Below are 15,940 nucleotides of genomic sequence, written 5' to 3'. Positions count from 1 at the left end.
GAGAGGGGAGGGAGTTCCAGAAGAAGGCCAGGATGTCATTTTGAGGGAGTATGTGACCAGAACTCGTCCCGTTGCTTTTGGGGTTCTATGGGCTACACGCAGGAATCTTTGGTGGTGGCACCTGATGTTGGGGGATCCGGAGTCACACCCAGACCTGCTCCACAGGCCTCCTTTTACTTTTCTCTTCGGATTCATTATTTTTAAAAAGTGTCTCTTACCTCTAGGATTGCATTTTCTTTTCTCTCTCTTTTCAAGCAGATGATGGGAGTACAAGTATGCAGGTGACATGTGTTGCCCGTGCCCCCCTCCCCCCTGTGTTCTTTTTTTTTTTTTTTTTTTTTTGAGACAGAGTCTCGTTTTGCTGCCCAGGCTAGAGTGAGTGCCATGGCGTCAGCCTAGCTCACAGCAACCTCAATCTCCGGGCTCAAGCAATCCTGCTGCCTCAGCCTCCCGAGTAGTTGGGACTACAGGCATGCACCACCACGCCCGGCTGTGTTTTTCTATATATATTAGTTGGCCAATTAATTTCTTTCTATTTTTAGTAGAGACGGGGTCTCGCTCTTGCTCAGGCTGGTTTCGAACTCCTGACCTGGAGCAATCCGCCCGCCTCGGCCTCCCAGAGAGCTAGGATTACAGGCGTGAGCCACCGCGCCCGGCCCCCCCTGTGTTCTTATTCATATACCTCTCATGTTGTTCCAGCGTATTGTGGGGGTACCAATGTTAAGGTCGGGTGCCTTGCCCTCTCCAAGCCTCCCCCCTCGGGTCAGAGCTTCAAGTGCGCCCATCCCCCAGTCGGTGCGCGCCCATCCCCCAGTCGGTGCGCACCCACCCCATGCCTAATGGATGTGTATGCCCCTCCCCTCCCCCCACCCGCCCGACACCCACCCGATGAAGGTGATTCCTCTCTGTCCACTTAGGTGTCCATCCGTTCGTACCAATTTGCTGGTGAGCGCGCTCACGTGGTGCTCGTGTGTCCATTCTTGGGATACTTGGCTTACTGGAACGGGTTCCAGCTCTGGCCAGGAGAACACGAGAGGCGCCCTCTCACCGCTGCTCCTCACAGCCGAATGGCACTCCGTGGTGTCCACGCGCCACATTTTATTGATGCACTCCTGGATGGAGGGGCACTCGGGTCGCTTCCACGTCTTTGCGATTGTGAATTGTGCCCTAACTGTCACCCTAACCCTTACCCAGCCCGTCTCCTCTGCCCCTGCCTGACGCACTCCTCCCCGGCCAGGCCCGTCACTGTCCTGGGCCCCCGCCTGACCGGCTCCTCCCCGCCCGGCCGGTCACCGTCCTCTGCCCCTGCCTGACACGCTCCTTCCCGCCCGGCCTCTCACCGTCCTCGGCCCCTGCCTGACCGGCTCCTCCGTCGCCCGGGCCTTCCAAGGGCTTGGTGTGGACGCTGCTTCCAGGAAGCCCTCCAGAAACCCGGCAGCAGGGTGGCCGCAGCAGTCTCCAGCAGCCGTCCCTAAGTCGCGTGAGTGCGGGGGACGTGCCCCCGCTGTGCCGCGGGGGCCCAGCCTGGTGTCTTCCCTGAGGCCCTGCGGCTGCCGGCTGGGCTGCCGCTCCCCGCAAGGGGAGAGCCGCGGAGGTGGGGACCGCCTCCTGATGGGGACGTACACGCAGCTCTCCACGTCGGATTCCGGGGCTCTCTGTCCTGCCCGAAGGCCCAGCTGGCCTGCGGGTCCTTAGAGTGGCAAAAACATCCGAAAACTGAGATTGAGGGTCCGGTGGGTGTCTGCACTTTTGTGCTGGGCACCCCAGGGAGGCCCGGGGGCTGGCTGGACAACGTGGTCTGCTGGGCGGGGGGGTTGGAGGAGCAACTGATGCCCTTTGCACTTTGGGTAGCAAGAGTCTGAGGTGTCTCTGAGCCCTGTGCCCTGTGAGGGGGGAGGCGGGGGGGAGGAGGAGGAGGAGGAGGAGGAGGAGGTGGGAAGGGCCGGGGCCTGCAGTCCTGTTCCCGGGGTGGCACGGCAAGTGGCTTCTTCCACAGGCTGCTTGGCCTGGGCTCCCTGCACCTGGGCCTTTGGAGGACCGGCCCTGTGCTTGCCAACACTTCCTGCAGGGACCCAGAGCTGGGAGGTGGCATCTCTCAGCCCTGGGTCGGGCAGAGCCCCAGCGGGCCATGCCCACAACCTCTGTCAGCACCGGTCCCCCAGAAGGCTCCTTTGGGACCAGGATTCTCTTGCGGTGACTCTTTAAGGTCTGGCCCCTGGATGGAGGGGCACCAGGAGTAGAGGAGCAGGAAGGGGAAGGGGGTGGCCATGCGAGGGGACACTTTGAGGCCAAGTCCCAGCTTCAGCCTGATCCTCCTGGGAACCCCGCTCTGAGACAAGGAGCCGGGCTTCGCATTCCCACAGCAGCCAGTCGTGGGCTGAGGACACCTGGGGCGTTGGGAACTCCCTGGCTTCTCCTTGGTTTAACGTCTAGAGCTGCTTGTGAATCGCGCCGCCACACACACCCGAGCGCAGGTGTCTTCCGCACAGACTGCGGGCCTCGCTCTTCTGAATGCCGCTAGCTCGCCACCCACCCACCCACGGGTGAACCTGGTCAGGGTGCTTTCTCTCAGGGGCAGACTCTTTTCCGGGCGGGCTACCGGTGTCTCTGTTTGCTCGTTTCTTTCTTCCATTTCGGGAAAGTCTTCCTTGCTGGGTGTGGAAATCTCCTATGCCTTCCCAAGCCTATTCTGTCAGCTTTAAAATTCTCTTTCAGTTGCCACCCTCACAGATGGATTAGGAAACTCTTTCCGGTGCACTCATTAGTGAAATGACCTCCAGGAAGCTGGAATCCAATATCTAATGGCCGATTTTTAGCGAGTCCACACGCCAGGGTGGTCGGGGTCCAATGCAGCCCCGGCCAGGCCCAGGCCCCTTGGACTGGGCCACAGGAGGACACGGAGGAGGGTCCCGGCCCCCACGAAGCGGTGCCGGCAGTTCTCCACGGGCTTGGGCGTTTTCCAGAGGTAGGAGATGGAGGGGACTGATTTCTTCAGCGCCCCCCAAACCACGCCACCCCACCCCACCCATGGGACACATCCCCAGAGAGAGACGCCCCGTACACTGGCTGTGCCCCAGCCCTGGCCCGGGGGAATAGGCGGCAGCCCACCCACAGGGCGAGGGGGGGGCGCAGCTGAAAGGGGTTGTGGGGGAGGGCGGCCCCTGGCTGGGGTCAAAGGGCGAGCGTCCCGCGCGTGCGCAGTCAGCGGCAGCGACGCGCTGGGGGTGGGCAGCGGGTAGGTGAAGGAGGCCGGGCGAGGAGACGAGGGGGGCTGGGAGGGCTCCACCTTGGCGAGTCCAGCCGTGGAGGCGCATCTTGTGTGAGTGTGAGTGAGTGTGAGTGTGTGTGTGTGTGTGTGTGTGTAGAGAGAGACAGCCCCCCACCCCGCCCCGCCCCGCCCATCACCCCCGTCCCTGGGAGCCCGCGGGACCCGGCCGGCGAACTCAACCGGCCCGGCCCGGCGCGGGGCCTGGGGCGGGAGGCGGGGCCTGGGGCGGGAGGAGGCGGCGGCGGGGAAGCCCAGAGAGGCTCGGCTTCTCGAGCGGGGCAGGGGCGTCCTCCGCCGCCGTCTAGGGCCACACCACCCTGAACGCCCCCGATCTCGTCTGGTCTCGGAAGCTAAGCAGGGTCGGGCCTGGTTAGTACTTGGATGGGAGACCGCCTGGGAATACCGGGTGCCACAGGCTGCCGCTTTTTTTTTTTTTTTTGCCTCTTGTTCTGTCCCCTTTCTGGGAGCGCGGCGGCGGCCCGGGGTGGGGGTCACCCCCACCCTCAGCGCCCGCGCGGTGCCTGGCGCCCCAGCCCGCACCGTGGGGCCTCCTCTTGTCCCAAGCCGCGACACCGCCGCCACGCGGCAGCATGCGTGGCATCTGGACTGTCAGGTCTCAGACCAAAGGTCTGCTCTGTGGGAACCGACACGCTGGAGGAAACCTTGAGAGTCTGAGAGGGGAGGGAGTTCCAGAAGAAGGCCAGGATGTCATTTTGAGGGAGTATGTGACCAGAACTCGTCCCGTTGCTTTTGGGGTTCTATGGGCTACACGCAGGAATCTTTGGTGGTGGCACCTGATGTTGGGGGATCCGGAGTCACACCCAGACCTGCTCCACAGGCCTCCTTTTACTTTTCTCTTCGGATTCATTATTTTTAAAAAGTGTCTCTTACCTCTAGGATTGCATTTTCTTTTCTCTCTCTTTTCAAGCAGATGATGGGAGTACAAGTATGCAGGTGACATGTGTTGCCCGTGCCCCCCTCCCCCCTGTGTTCTTTTTTTTTTTTTTTTTTTTGAGACAGAGTCTCGTTTTGCTGCCCAGGCTAGAGTGAGTGCCATGGCGTCAGCCTAGCTCACAGCAACCTCAATCTCCGGGCTCAAGCAATCCTGCTGCCTCAGCCTCCCGAGTAGTTGGGACTACAGGCATGCACCACCACGCCCGGCTGTGTTTTTCTATATATATTAGTTGGCCAATTAATTTCTTTCTATTTTTAGTAGAGACGGGGTCTCGCTCTTGCTCAGGCTGGTTTCGAACTCCTGACCTGGAGCAATCCGCCCGCCTCGGCCTCCCAGAGAGCTAGGATTACAGGCGTGAGCCACCGCGCCCGGCCCCCCCTGTGTTCTTATTCATATACCTCTCATGTTGTTCCAGCGTATTGTGGGGGTACCAATGTTAAGGTCGGGTGCCTTGCCCTCTCCAAGCCTCCCCCCTCGGGTCAGAGCTTCAAGTGCGCCCATCCCCCAGTCGGTGCGCACCCACCCCATGCCTAATGGATGTGTATGCCCCTCCCCTCCCCCCACCCGCCCGACACCCACCCGATGAAGGTGATTCCTCTCTGTCCACTTAGGCGTCCATCCGTTCGTACCAATTTGCCGGTGAGCGCGCTCACGTGGTGCTCGTGTGTCCATTCTTGGGATACTTGGCTTACTGGAACGGGTTCCAGCTCTGGCCAGGAGAACACGAGAGGCGCCCTCTCACGGCTGCTCCTCACAGCCGAATGGCACTCCGTGGTGTCCACGCGCCACATTTTATTGATGCACTCCTGGATGGATGGGCACTCGGGTCGCTTCCACGTCTTTGCGATTGTGAATTGTGCCCTAACTGTAACCCTAACCCTTACCCAGCCCGTCTCCTCTGCCCCTGCCTGACGCACTCCTCCCCGGCCAGGCCCGTCACTGTCCTGGGCCCCCGCCTGACCGGCTCCTCCCCGCCCGGCCGGTCACCGTCCTCTGCCCCTGCCTGACACGCTCCTTCCCGCCCGGCCTCTCACCGTCCTCGGCCCCTGCCTGACCGGCTCCTCCGTCGCCCGGGCCTTCCAAGGGCTTGGTGTGGACGCTGCTTCCAGGAAGCCCTCCAGAAACCCGGCAGCAGGGTGGCCGCAGCAGTCTCCAGCAGCCGTCCCTAAGTCGCGTGAGTGCGGGGGACGTGCCCCCGCTGTGCCGCGGGGGCCCAGCCTGGTGTCTTCCCTGAGGCCCTGCGGCTGCCGGCTGGGCTGCCGCTCCCCGCAAGGGGAGAGCCGCGGAGGTGGGGACCGCCTCCTGATGGGGACGTACACGCAGCTCTCCACGTCGGATTCCGGGGCTCTCTGTCCTGCCCGAAGGCCCAGCTGGCCTGCGGGTCCTTAGAGTGGCAAAAACATCCGAAAACTGAGATTGAGGGTCCGGTGGGTGTCTGCACTTTTGTGCTGGGCACCCCAGGGAGGCCCGGGGGCTGGCTGGACAACGTGGTCTGCTGGGCGGGGGGGTTGGAGGAGCAACTGATGCCCTTTGCACTTTGGGTAGCAAGAGTCTGAGGTGTCTCTGAGCCCTGTGCCCTGTGAGGGGGGAGGCGGGGGGGAGGAGGAGGAGGAGGAGGAGGAGGAGGTGGGAAGGGCCGGGGCCTGCAGTCCTGTTCCCGGGGTGGCACGGCAAGTGGCTTCTTCCACAGGCTGCTTGGCCTGGGCTCCCTGCACCTGGGCCTTTGGAGGACCGGCCCTGTGCTTGCCAACACTTCCTGCAGGGACCCAGAGCTGGGAGGTGGCATCTCTCAGCCCTGGGTCGGGCAGAGCCCCAGCGGGCCATGCCCACAACCTCTGTCAGCACCGGTCCCCCAGAAGGCTCCTTTGGGACCAGGATTCTCTTGCGGTGACTCTTTAAGGTCTGGCCCCTGGATGGAGGGGCACCAGGAGTAGAGGAGCAGGAAGGGGAAGGGGGTGGCCATGCGAGGGGACACTTTGAGGCCAAGTCCCAGCTTCAGCCTGATCCTCCTGGGAACCCCGCTCTGAGACAAGGAGCCGGGCTTCGCATTCCCACAGCAGCCAGTCGTGGGCTGAGGACACCTGGGGCGTTGGGAACTCCCTGGCTTCTCCTTGGTTTAACGTCTAGAGCTGCTTGTGAATCGCGCCGCCACACACACCCGAGCGCAGGTGTCTTCCGCACAGACTGCGGGCCTCGCTCTTCTGAATGCCGCTAGCTCGCCACCCACCCACCCACGGGTGAACCTGGTCAGGGTGCTTTCTCTCAGGGGCAGACTCTTTTCCGGGCGGGCTACCGGTGTCTCTGTTTGCTCGTTTCTTTCTTCCATTTCGGGAAAGTCTTCCTTGCTGGGTGTGGAAATCTCCTATGCCTTCCCAAGCCTATTCTGTCAGCTTTAAAATTCTCTTTCAGTTGCCACCCTCACAGATGGATTAGGAAACTCTTTCCGGTGCACTCATTAGTGAAATGACCTCCAGGAAGCTGGAATCCAATATCTAATGGCCGATTTTTAGCGAGTCCACACGCCAGGGTGGTCGGGGTCCAATGCAGCCCCGGCCAGGCCCAGGCCCCTTGGACTGGGCCACAGGAGGACACGGAGGAGGGTCCCGGCCCCCACGAAGCGGTGCCGGCAGTTCTCCACGGGCTTGGGCGTTTTCCAGAGGTAGGAGATGGAGGGGACTGATTTCTTCAGCGCCCCCCAAACCACGCCACCCCACCCCACCCATGGGACACATCCCCAGAGAGAGACGCCCCGTACACTGGCTGTGCCCCAGCCCTGGCCCGGGGGAATAGGCGGCAGCCCACCCACGGGGCGGGGGGGGGCGCAGCTGAAAGGGGTTGTGGGGGAGGGCGGCCCCTGGCTGGGGTCAAAGGGCGAGCGTCCCGCGCGTGCGCAGTCAGCGGCAGCGACGCGCTGGGGGTGGGCAGCGGGTAGGTGAAGGAGGCCGGGCGAGGAGACGAGGGGGGCTGGGAGGGCTCCACCTTGGCGAGTCCAGCCGTGGAGGCGCATCTTGTGTGAGTGTGAGTGAGTGTGAGTGTGTGTGTGTGTGTATAGAGAGACAGCCCCCCACCCCGCCCCGCCCCGCCCCGCCCAGCCCCGCCCATCACCCCCATCCCTGGGAGCCCGCGGGACCCGGCCGGCGAACTCAACCGGCCCGGGGCCTGGGGCGGGAGGCGGCGGCGGGGAAGCCCAGAGAGGCTCGGCTTCTCGAGCGGGGCAGGGGCGCCCTCCGCCGCCGTCTAGGGCGACACCACCCTGAACGCCCCCGATCTCGTCTGGTCTCGGAAGCTAAGCAGGGTCGGGCCTGGTTAGTACTTGGATGGGAGACCGCCTGGGAATACCGGGTGCCACAGGCTGCTGCTTTTTTTTTTTTTTGCCTCTTGTTCTGTCCCCTTTCTGGGAGCGCGGCGGCGGCCCGGGGTGGGGGTCACCCCCACCCTCAGAGCCCGCGCGGTGCCTGGCGCCCCAGCCCGCACCGTGGGGCCTCCTCTTGTCCCAAGCCGCGACACCGCTGCCACGCGGCAGCATGCGTGGCATCTGGACTGTCAGGTCTCAGACCGAAGGTCTGCTCTGTGGGAACCGACACGCTGGAGGAAACCTTGAGAGTCTGAGAGGGGAGGGAGTTCCAGAAGAAGGCCAGGATGTCATTTTGAGGGAGTATGTGACCAGAACTCGTCCCGTTGCTTTTGGGGTTCTATGGGCTACACGCAGGAATCTTTGGTGGTGGCACCTGATGTTGGGGGATCCGGAGTCACACCCAGACCTGCTCCACAGGCCTCCTTTTACTTTTCTCTTCGGATTCATTATTTTTAAAAAGTGTCTCTTACCTCTAGGATTGCATTTTCTTTTCTCTCTCTTTTCAAGCAGATGATGGGAGTACAAGTATGCAGGTGACATGTGTTGCCCGTGCCCCCCTCCCCCCTGTGTTCTTTTTTTTTTTTTTTTTTTTTGAGACAGAGTCTCGTTTTGCTGCCCAGGCTAGAGTGAGTGCCATGGCGTCAGCCTAGCTCACAGCAACCTCAATCTCCGGGCTCAAGCAATCCTGCTGCCTCAGCCTCCCGAGTAGTTGGGACTACAGGCATGCACCACCACGCCCGGCTGTGTTTTTCTATATATATTAGTTGGCCAATTAATTTCTTTCTATTTTTAGTAGAGACGGGGTCTCGCTCTTGCTCAGGCTGGTTTCGAACTCCTGACCTGGAGCAATCCGCCCGCCTCGGCCTCCCAGAGAGCTAGGATTACAGGCGTGAGCCACCGCGCCCGGCCCCCCCTGTGTTCTTATTCATATACCTCTCATGTTGTTCCAGCGTATTGTGGGGGTACCAATGTTAAGGTCGGGTGCCTTGCCCTCTCCAAGCCTCCCCCCTCGGGTCAGAGCTTCAAGTGCGCCCATCCCCCAGTCGGTGCGCGCCCATCCCCCAGTCGGTGCGCACCCACCCCATGCCTAATGGATGTGTATGCCCCTCCCCTCCCCCCACCCGCCCGACACCCACCCGATGAAGGTGATTCCTCTCTGTCCACTTAGGTGTCCATCCGTTCGTACCAATTTGCTGGTGAGCGCGCTCACGTGGTGCTCGTGTGTCCATTCTTGGGATACTTGGCTTACTGGAACGGGTTCCAGCTCTGGCCAGGAGAACACGAGAGGCGCCCTCTCACCGCTGCTCCTCACAGCCGAATGGCACTCCGTGGTGTCCACGCGCCACATTTTATTGATGCACTCCTGGATGGAGGGGCACTCGGGTCGCTTCCACGTCTTTGCGATTGTGAATTGTGCCCTAACTGTCACCCTAACCCTTACCCAGCCCGTCTCCTCTGCCCCTGCCTGACGCACTCCTCCCCGGCCAGGCCCGTCACTGTCCTGGGCCCCCGCCTGACCGGCTCCTCCCCGCCCGGCCGGTCACCGTCCTCTGCCCCTGCCTGACACGCTCCTTCCCGCCCGGCCTCTCACCGTCCTCGGCCCCTGCCTGACCGGCTCCTCCGTCGCCCGGGCCTTCCAAGGGCTTGGTGTGGACGCTGCTTCCAGGAAGCCCTCCAGAAACCCGGCAGCAGGGTGGCCGCAGCAGTCTCCAGCAGCCGTCCCTAAGTCGCGTGAGTGCGGGGGACGTGCCCCCGCTGTGCCGCGGGGGCCCAGCCTGGTGTCTTCCCTGAGGCCCTGCGGCTGCCGGCTGGGCTGCCGCTCCCCGCAAGGGGAGAGCCGCGGAGGTGGGGACCGCCTCCTGATGGGGACGTACACGCAGCTCTCCACGTCGGATTCCGGGGCTCTCTGTCCTGCCCGAAGGCCCAGCTGGCCTGCGGGTCCTTAGAGTGGCAAAAACATCCGAAAACTGAGATTGAGGGTCCGGTGGGTGTCTGCACTTTTGTGCTGGGCACCCCAGGGAGGCCCGGGGGCTGGCTGGACAACGTGGTCTGCTGGGCGGGGGGGTTGGAGGAGCAACTGATGCCCTTTGCACTTTGGGTAGCAAGAGTCTGAGGTGTCTCTGAGCCCTGTGCCCTGTGAGGTGGGAGGCGGGGGGGAGGAGGAGGAGGAGGAGGAGGAGGAGGTGGGAAGGGCCGGGGCCTGCAGTCCTGTTCCCGGGGTGGCACGGCAAGTGGCTTCTTCCACAGGCTGCTTGGCCTGGGCTCCCTGCACCTGGGCCTTTGGAGGACCGGCCCTGTGCTTGCCAACACTTCCTGCAGGGACCCAGAGCTGGGAGGTGGCATCTCTCAGCCCTGGGTCGGGCAGAGCCCCAGCGGGCCATGCCCACAACCTCTGTCAGCACCGGTCCCCCAGAAGGCTCCTTTGGGACCAGGATTCTCTTGCGGTGACTCTTTAAGGTCTGGCCCCTGGATGGAGGGGCACCAGGAGTAGAGGAGCAGGAAGGGGAAGGGGGTGGCCATGCGAGGGGACACTTTGAGGCCAAGTCCCAGCTTCAGCCTGATCCTCCTGGGAACCCCGCTCTGAGACAAGGAGCCGGGCTTCGCATTCCCACAGCAGCCAGTCGTGGGCTGAGGACACCTGGGGCGTTGGGAACTCCCTGGCTTCTCCTTGGTTTAACGTCTAGAGCTGCTTGTGAATCGCGCCGCCACACACACCCGAGCGCAGGTGTCTTCCGCACAGACTGCGGGCCTCGCTCTTCTGAATGCCGCTAGCTCGCCACCCACCCACCCACGGGTGAACCTGGTCAGGGTGCTTTCTCTCAGGGGCAGACTCTTTTCCGGGCGGGCTACCGGTGTCTCTGTTTGCTCGTTTCTTTCTTCCATTTCGGGAAAGTCTTCCTTGCTGGGTGTGGAAATCTCCTATGCCTTCCCAAGCCTATTCTGTCAGCTTTAAAATTCTCTTTCAGTTGCCACCCTCACAGATGGATTAGGAAACTCTTTCCGGTGCACTCATTAGTGAAATGACCTCCAGGAAGCTGGAATCCAATATCTAATGGCCGATTTTTAGCGAGTCCACACGCCAGGGTGGTCGGGGTCCAATGCAGCCCCGGCCAGGCCCAGGCCCCTTGGACTGGGCCACAGGAGGACACGGAGGAGGGTCCCGGCCCCCACGAAGCGGTGCCGGCAGTTCTCCACGGGCTTGGGCGTTTTCCAGAGGTAGGAGATGGAGGGGACTGATTTCTTCAGCGCCCCCCAAACCACGCCACCCCACCCCACCCATGGGACACATCCCCAGAGAGAGACGCCCCGTACACTGGCTGTGCCCCAGCCCTGGCCCGGGGGAATAGGCGGCAGCCCACCCACGGGGCGAGGGGGGGGCGCAGCTGAAAGGGGTTGTGGGGGAGGGCGGCCCCTGGCTGGGGTCAAAGGGCGAGCGTCCCGCGCGTGCGCAGTCAGCGGCAGCGACGCGCTGGGGGTGGGCAGCGGGTAGGTGAAGGAGGCCGGGCGAGGAGACGAGGGGGGCTGGGAGGGCTCCACCTTGGCGAGTCCAGCCGCGGAGGCGCATCTTGTGTGAGTGTGAGTGAGTGTGAGTGTGTGTGTGTGTGTGTGTGTGTAGAGAGAGACAGCCCCCCACCCCGCCCCGCCCCGCCCATCACCCCCGTCCCTGGGAGCCCGCGGGACCCGGCCGGCGAACTCAACCGGCCCGGCCCGGCGCGGGGCCTGGGGCGGGAGGCGGGGCCTGGGGCGGGAGGAGGCGGCGGCGGGGAAGCCCAGAGAGGCTCGGCTTCTCGAGCGGGGCAGGGGCGTCCTCCGCCGCCGTCTAGGGCCACACCACCCTGAACGCCCCCGATCTCGTCTGGTCTCGGAAGCTAAGCAGGGTCGGGCCTGGTTAGTACTTGGATGGGAGACCGCCTGGGAATACCGGGTGCCACAGGCTGCCGCTTTTTTTTTTTTTTTGCCTCTTGTTCTGTCCCCTTTCTGGGAGCGCGGCGGCGGCCCGGGGTGGGGGTCACCCCCACCCTCAGCGCCCGCGCGGTGCCTGGCGCCCCAGCCCGCACCGTGGGGCCTCCTCTTGTCCCAAGCCGCGACACCGCCGCCACGCGGCAGCATGCGTGGCATCTGGACTGTCAGGTCTCAGACCAAAGGTCTGCTCTGTGGGAACCGACACGCTGGAGGAAACCTTGAGAGTCTGAGAGGGGAGGGAGTTCCAGAAGAAGGCCAGGATGTCATTTTGAGGGAGTATGTGACCAGAACTCGTCCCGTTGCTTTTGGGGTTCTATGGGCTACACGCAGGAATCTTTGGTGGTGGCACCTGATGTTGGGGGATCCGGAGTCACACCCAGACCTGCTCCACAGGCCTCCTTTTACTTTTCTCTTCGGATTCATTATTTTTAAAAAGTGTCTCTTACCTCTAGGATTGCATTTTCTTTTCTCTCTCTTTTCAAGCAGATGATGGGAGTACAAGTATGCAGGTGACATGTGTTGCCCGTGCCCCCCTCCCCCCTGTGTTCTTTTTTTTTTTTTTTTTTTTTGAGACAGAGTCTCGTTTTGCTGCCCAGGCTAGAGTGAGTGCCATGGCGTCAGCCTAGCTCACAGCAACCTCAATCTCCGGGCTCAAGCAATCCTGCTGCCTCAGCCTCCCGAGTAGTTGGGACTACAGGCATGCACCACCACGCCCGGCTGTGTTTTTCTATATATATTAGTTGGCCAATTAATTTCTTTCTATTTTTAGTAGAGACGGGGTCTCGCTCTTGCTCAGGCTGGTTTCGAACTCCTGACCTGGAGCAATCCGCCCGCCTCGGCCTCCCAGAGAGCTAGGATTACAGGCGTGAGCCACCGCGCCCGGCCCCCCCTGTGTTCTTATTCATATACCTCTCATGTTGTTCCAGCGTATTGTGGGGGTACCAATGTTAAGGTCGGGTGCCTTGCCCTCTCCAAGCCTCCCCCCTCGGGTCAGAGCTTCAAGTGCGCCCATCCCCCAGTCGGTGCGCGCCCATCCCCCAGTCGGTGCGCACCCACCCCATGCCTAATGGATGTGTATGCCCCTCCCCTCCCCCCACCCGCCCGACACCCACCCGATGAAGGTGATTCCTCTCTGTCCACTTAGGTGTCCATCCGTTCGTACCAATTTGCTGGTGAGCGCGCTCACGTGGTGCTCGTGTGTCCATTCTTGGGATACTTGGCTTACTGGAACGGGTTCCAGCTCTGGCCAGGAGAACACGAGAGGCGCCCTCTCACCGCTGCTCCTCACAGCCGAATGGCACTCCGTGGTGTCCACGCGCCACATTTTATTGATGCACTCCTGGATGGAGGGGCACTCGGGTCGCTTCCACGTCTTTGCGATTGTGAATTGTGCCCTAACTGTCACCCTAACCCTTACCCAGCCCGTCTCCTCTGCCCCTGCCTGACGCACTCCTCCCCGGCCAGGCCCGTCACTGTCCTGGGCCCCCGCCTGACCGGCTCCTCCCCGCCCGGCCGGTCACCGTCCTCTGCCCCTGCCTGACACGCTCCTTCCCGCCCGGCCTCTCACCGTCCTCGGCCCCTGCCTGACCGGCTCCTCCGTCGCCCGGGCCTTCCAAGGGCTTGGTGTGGACGCTGCTTCCAGGAAGCCCTCCAGAAACCCGGCAGCAGGGTGGCCGCAGCAGTCTCCAGCAGCCGTCCCTAAGTCGCGTGAGTGCGGGGGACGTGCCCCCGCTGTGCCGCGGGGGCCCAGCCTGGTGTCTTCCCTGAGGCCCTGCGGCTGCCGGCTGGGCTGCCGCTCCCCGCAAGGGGAGAGCCGCGGAGGTGGGGACCGCCTCCTGATGGGGACGTACACGCAGCTCTCCACGTCGGATTCCGGGGCTCTCTGTCCTGCCCGAAGGCCCAGCTGGCCTGCGGGTCCTTAGAGTGGCAAAAACATCCGAAAACTGAGATTGAGGGTCCGGTGGGTGTCTGCACTTTTGTGCTGGGCACCCCAGGGAGGCCCGGGGGCTGGCTGGACAACGTGGTCTGCTGGGCGGGGGGGTTGGAGGAGCAACTGATGCCCTTTGCACTTTGGGTAGCAAGAGTCTGAGGTGTCTCTGAGCCCTGTGCCCTGTGAGGGGGGAGGCGGGGGGGAGGAGGAGGAGGAGGAGGAGGAGGAGGTGGGAAGGGCCGGGGCCTGCAGTCCTGTTCCCGGGGTGGCACGGCAAGTGGCTTCTTCCACAGGCTGCTTGGCCTGGGCTCCCTGCACCTGGGCCTTTGGAGGACCGGCCCTGTGCTTGCCAACACTTCCTGCAGGGACCCAGAGCTGGGAGGTGGCATCTCTCAGCCCTGGGTCGGGCAGAGCCCCAGCGGGCCATGCCCACAACCTCTGTCAGCACCGGTCCCCCAGAAGGCTCCTTTGGGACCAGGATTCTCTTGCGGTGACTCTTTAAGGTCTGGCCCCTGGATGGAGGGGCACCAGGAGTAGAGGAGCAGGAAGGGGAAGGGGGTGGCCATGCGAGGGGACACTTTGAGGCCAAGTCCCAGCTTCAGCCTGATCCTCCTGGGAACCCCGCTCTGAGACAAGGAGCCGGGCTTCGCATTCCCACAGCAGCCAGTCGTGGGCTGAGGACACCTGGGGCGTTGGGAACTCCCTGGCTTCTCCTTGGTTTAACGTCTAGAGCTGCTTGTGAATCGCGCCGCCACACACACCCGAGCGCAGGTGTCTTCCGCACAGACTGCGGGCCTCGCTCTTCTGAATGCCGCTAGCTCGCCACCCACCCACCCACGGGTGAACCTGGTCAGGGTGCTTTCTCTCAGGGGCAGACTCTTTTCCGGGCGGGCTACCGGTGTCTCTGTTTGCTCGTTTCTTTCTTCCATTTCGGGAAAGTCTTCCTTGCTGGGTGTGGAAATCTCCTATGCCTTCCCAAGCCTATTCTGTCAGCTTTAAAATTCTCTTTCAGTTGCCACCCTCACAGATGGATTAGGAAACTCTTTCCGGTGCACTCATTAGTGAAATGACCTCCAGGAAGCTGGAATCCAATATCTAATGGCCGATTTTTAGCGAGTCCACACGCCAGGGTGGTCGGGGTCCAATGCAGCCCCGGCCAGGCCCAGGCCCCTTGGACTGGGCCACAGGAGGACACGGAGGAGGGTCCCGGCCCCCACGAAGCGGTGCCGGCAGTTCTCCACGGGCTTGGGCGTTTTCCAGAGGTAGGAGATGGAGGGGACTGATTTCTTCAGCGCCCCCCAAACCACGCCACCCCACCCCACCCATGGGACACATCCCCAGAGAGAGACGCCCCGTACACTGGCTGTGCCCCAGCCCTGGCCCGGGGGAATAGGCGGCAGCCCACCCACGGGGCGAGGGGGGGGCGCAGCTGAAAGGGGTTGTGGGGGAGGGCGGCCCCTGGCTGGGGTCAAAGGGCGAGCGTCCCGCGCGTGCGCAGTCAGCGGCAGCGACGCGCTGGGGGTGGGCAGCGGGTAGGTGAAGGAGGCCGGGCGAGGAGACGAGGGGGGCTGGGAGGGCTCCACCTTGGCGAGTCCAGCCGTGGAGGCGCATCTTGTGTGAGTGTGAGTGAGTGTGAGTGTGTGTGTGTGTGTGTGTGTGTAGAGAGAGACAGCCCCCCACCCCGCCCCGCCCCGCCCATCACCCCCGTCCCTGGGAGCCCGCGGGACCCGGCCGGCGAACTCAACCGGCCCGGCCCGGCGCGGGGCCTGGGGCGGGAGGCGGGGCCTGGGGCGGGAGGAGGCGGCGGCGGGGAAGCCCAGAGAGGCTCGGCTTCTCGAGCGGGGCAGGGGCGTCCTCCGCCGCCGTCTAGGGCCACACCACCCTGAACGCCCCCGATCTCGTCTGGTCTCGGAAGCTAAGCAGGGTCGGGCCTGGTTAGTACTTGGATGGGAGACCGCCTGGGAATACCGGGTGCCACAGGCTGCCGCTTTTTTTTTTTTTTTGCCTCTTGTTCTGTCCCCTTTCTGGGAGCGCGGCGGCGGCCCGGGGTGGGGGTCACCCCCACCCTCAGCGCCCGCGCGGTGCCTGGCGCCCCAGCCCGCACCGTGGGGCCTCCTCTTGTCCCAAGCCGCGACACCGCCGCCACGCGGCAGCATGCGTGGCATCTGGACTGTCAGGTCTCAGACCAAAGGTCTGCTCTGTGGGAACCGACACGCTGGAGGAAACCTTGAGAGTCTGAGAGGGGAGGGAGTTCCAGAAGAAGGCCAGGATGTCATTTTGAGGGAGTATGTGACCAGAACTCGTCCCGTTGCTTTTGGGGTTCTATGGGCTACACGCAGGAATCTTTGGTGGTGGCACCTGATGTTGGGGGATCCGGAGTCACACCCAGACCTGCTCCACAGGCCTCCTTTTACTTTTCTCTTCGGATTCATTATTTTTAAAAAGTGTCTCTTACCTCTAGGATTGCAT

General features: G+C 62.9%; 4 non-coding genes across 4 annotated transcripts; all 4 read left to right on the top strand.

Annotated features, from left to right (window-relative positions):
* Positions 1 to 3,567: 3,567 nt before the first annotated feature.
* On the top strand, positions 3,568 to 3,686 carry LOC142864387 (5S ribosomal RNA). Its single transcript, XR_012914945.1, has one exon. It is a non-coding gene; the product is annotated as a 5S ribosomal RNA (ribosomal RNA).
* Positions 3,687 to 7,458: 3,772 nt separating this feature from the next.
* On the top strand, positions 7,459 to 7,577 carry LOC142864411 (5S ribosomal RNA). Its single transcript, XR_012914969.1, has one exon. It is a non-coding gene; the product is annotated as a 5S ribosomal RNA (ribosomal RNA).
* A 3,819-nt stretch (positions 7,578 to 11,396) lies between these two features.
* LOC142864386 (5S ribosomal RNA) lies at positions 11,397 to 11,515 on the top strand. The gene has a single exon (XR_012914944.1). It is a non-coding gene; the product is annotated as a 5S ribosomal RNA (ribosomal RNA).
* Positions 11,516 to 15,335: 3,820 nt separating this feature from the next.
* Positions 15,336 to 15,454, top strand: LOC142864385 (5S ribosomal RNA). The gene has a single exon (XR_012914943.1). It is a non-coding gene; the product is annotated as a 5S ribosomal RNA (ribosomal RNA).
* Positions 15,455 to 15,940: the final 486 nt, after the last annotated feature.

The sequence above is a fragment of the Microcebus murinus genome, chromosome 25 (genome assembly GCF_040939455.1).
Source record: "Microcebus murinus isolate Inina chromosome 25, M.murinus_Inina_mat1.0, whole genome shotgun sequence".
NCBI classification, from domain to species: Eukaryota; Metazoa; Chordata; class Mammalia; order Primates; family Cheirogaleidae; genus Microcebus; species Microcebus murinus.
This window is presented reverse-complemented; position numbering and strand designations above follow the sequence as displayed.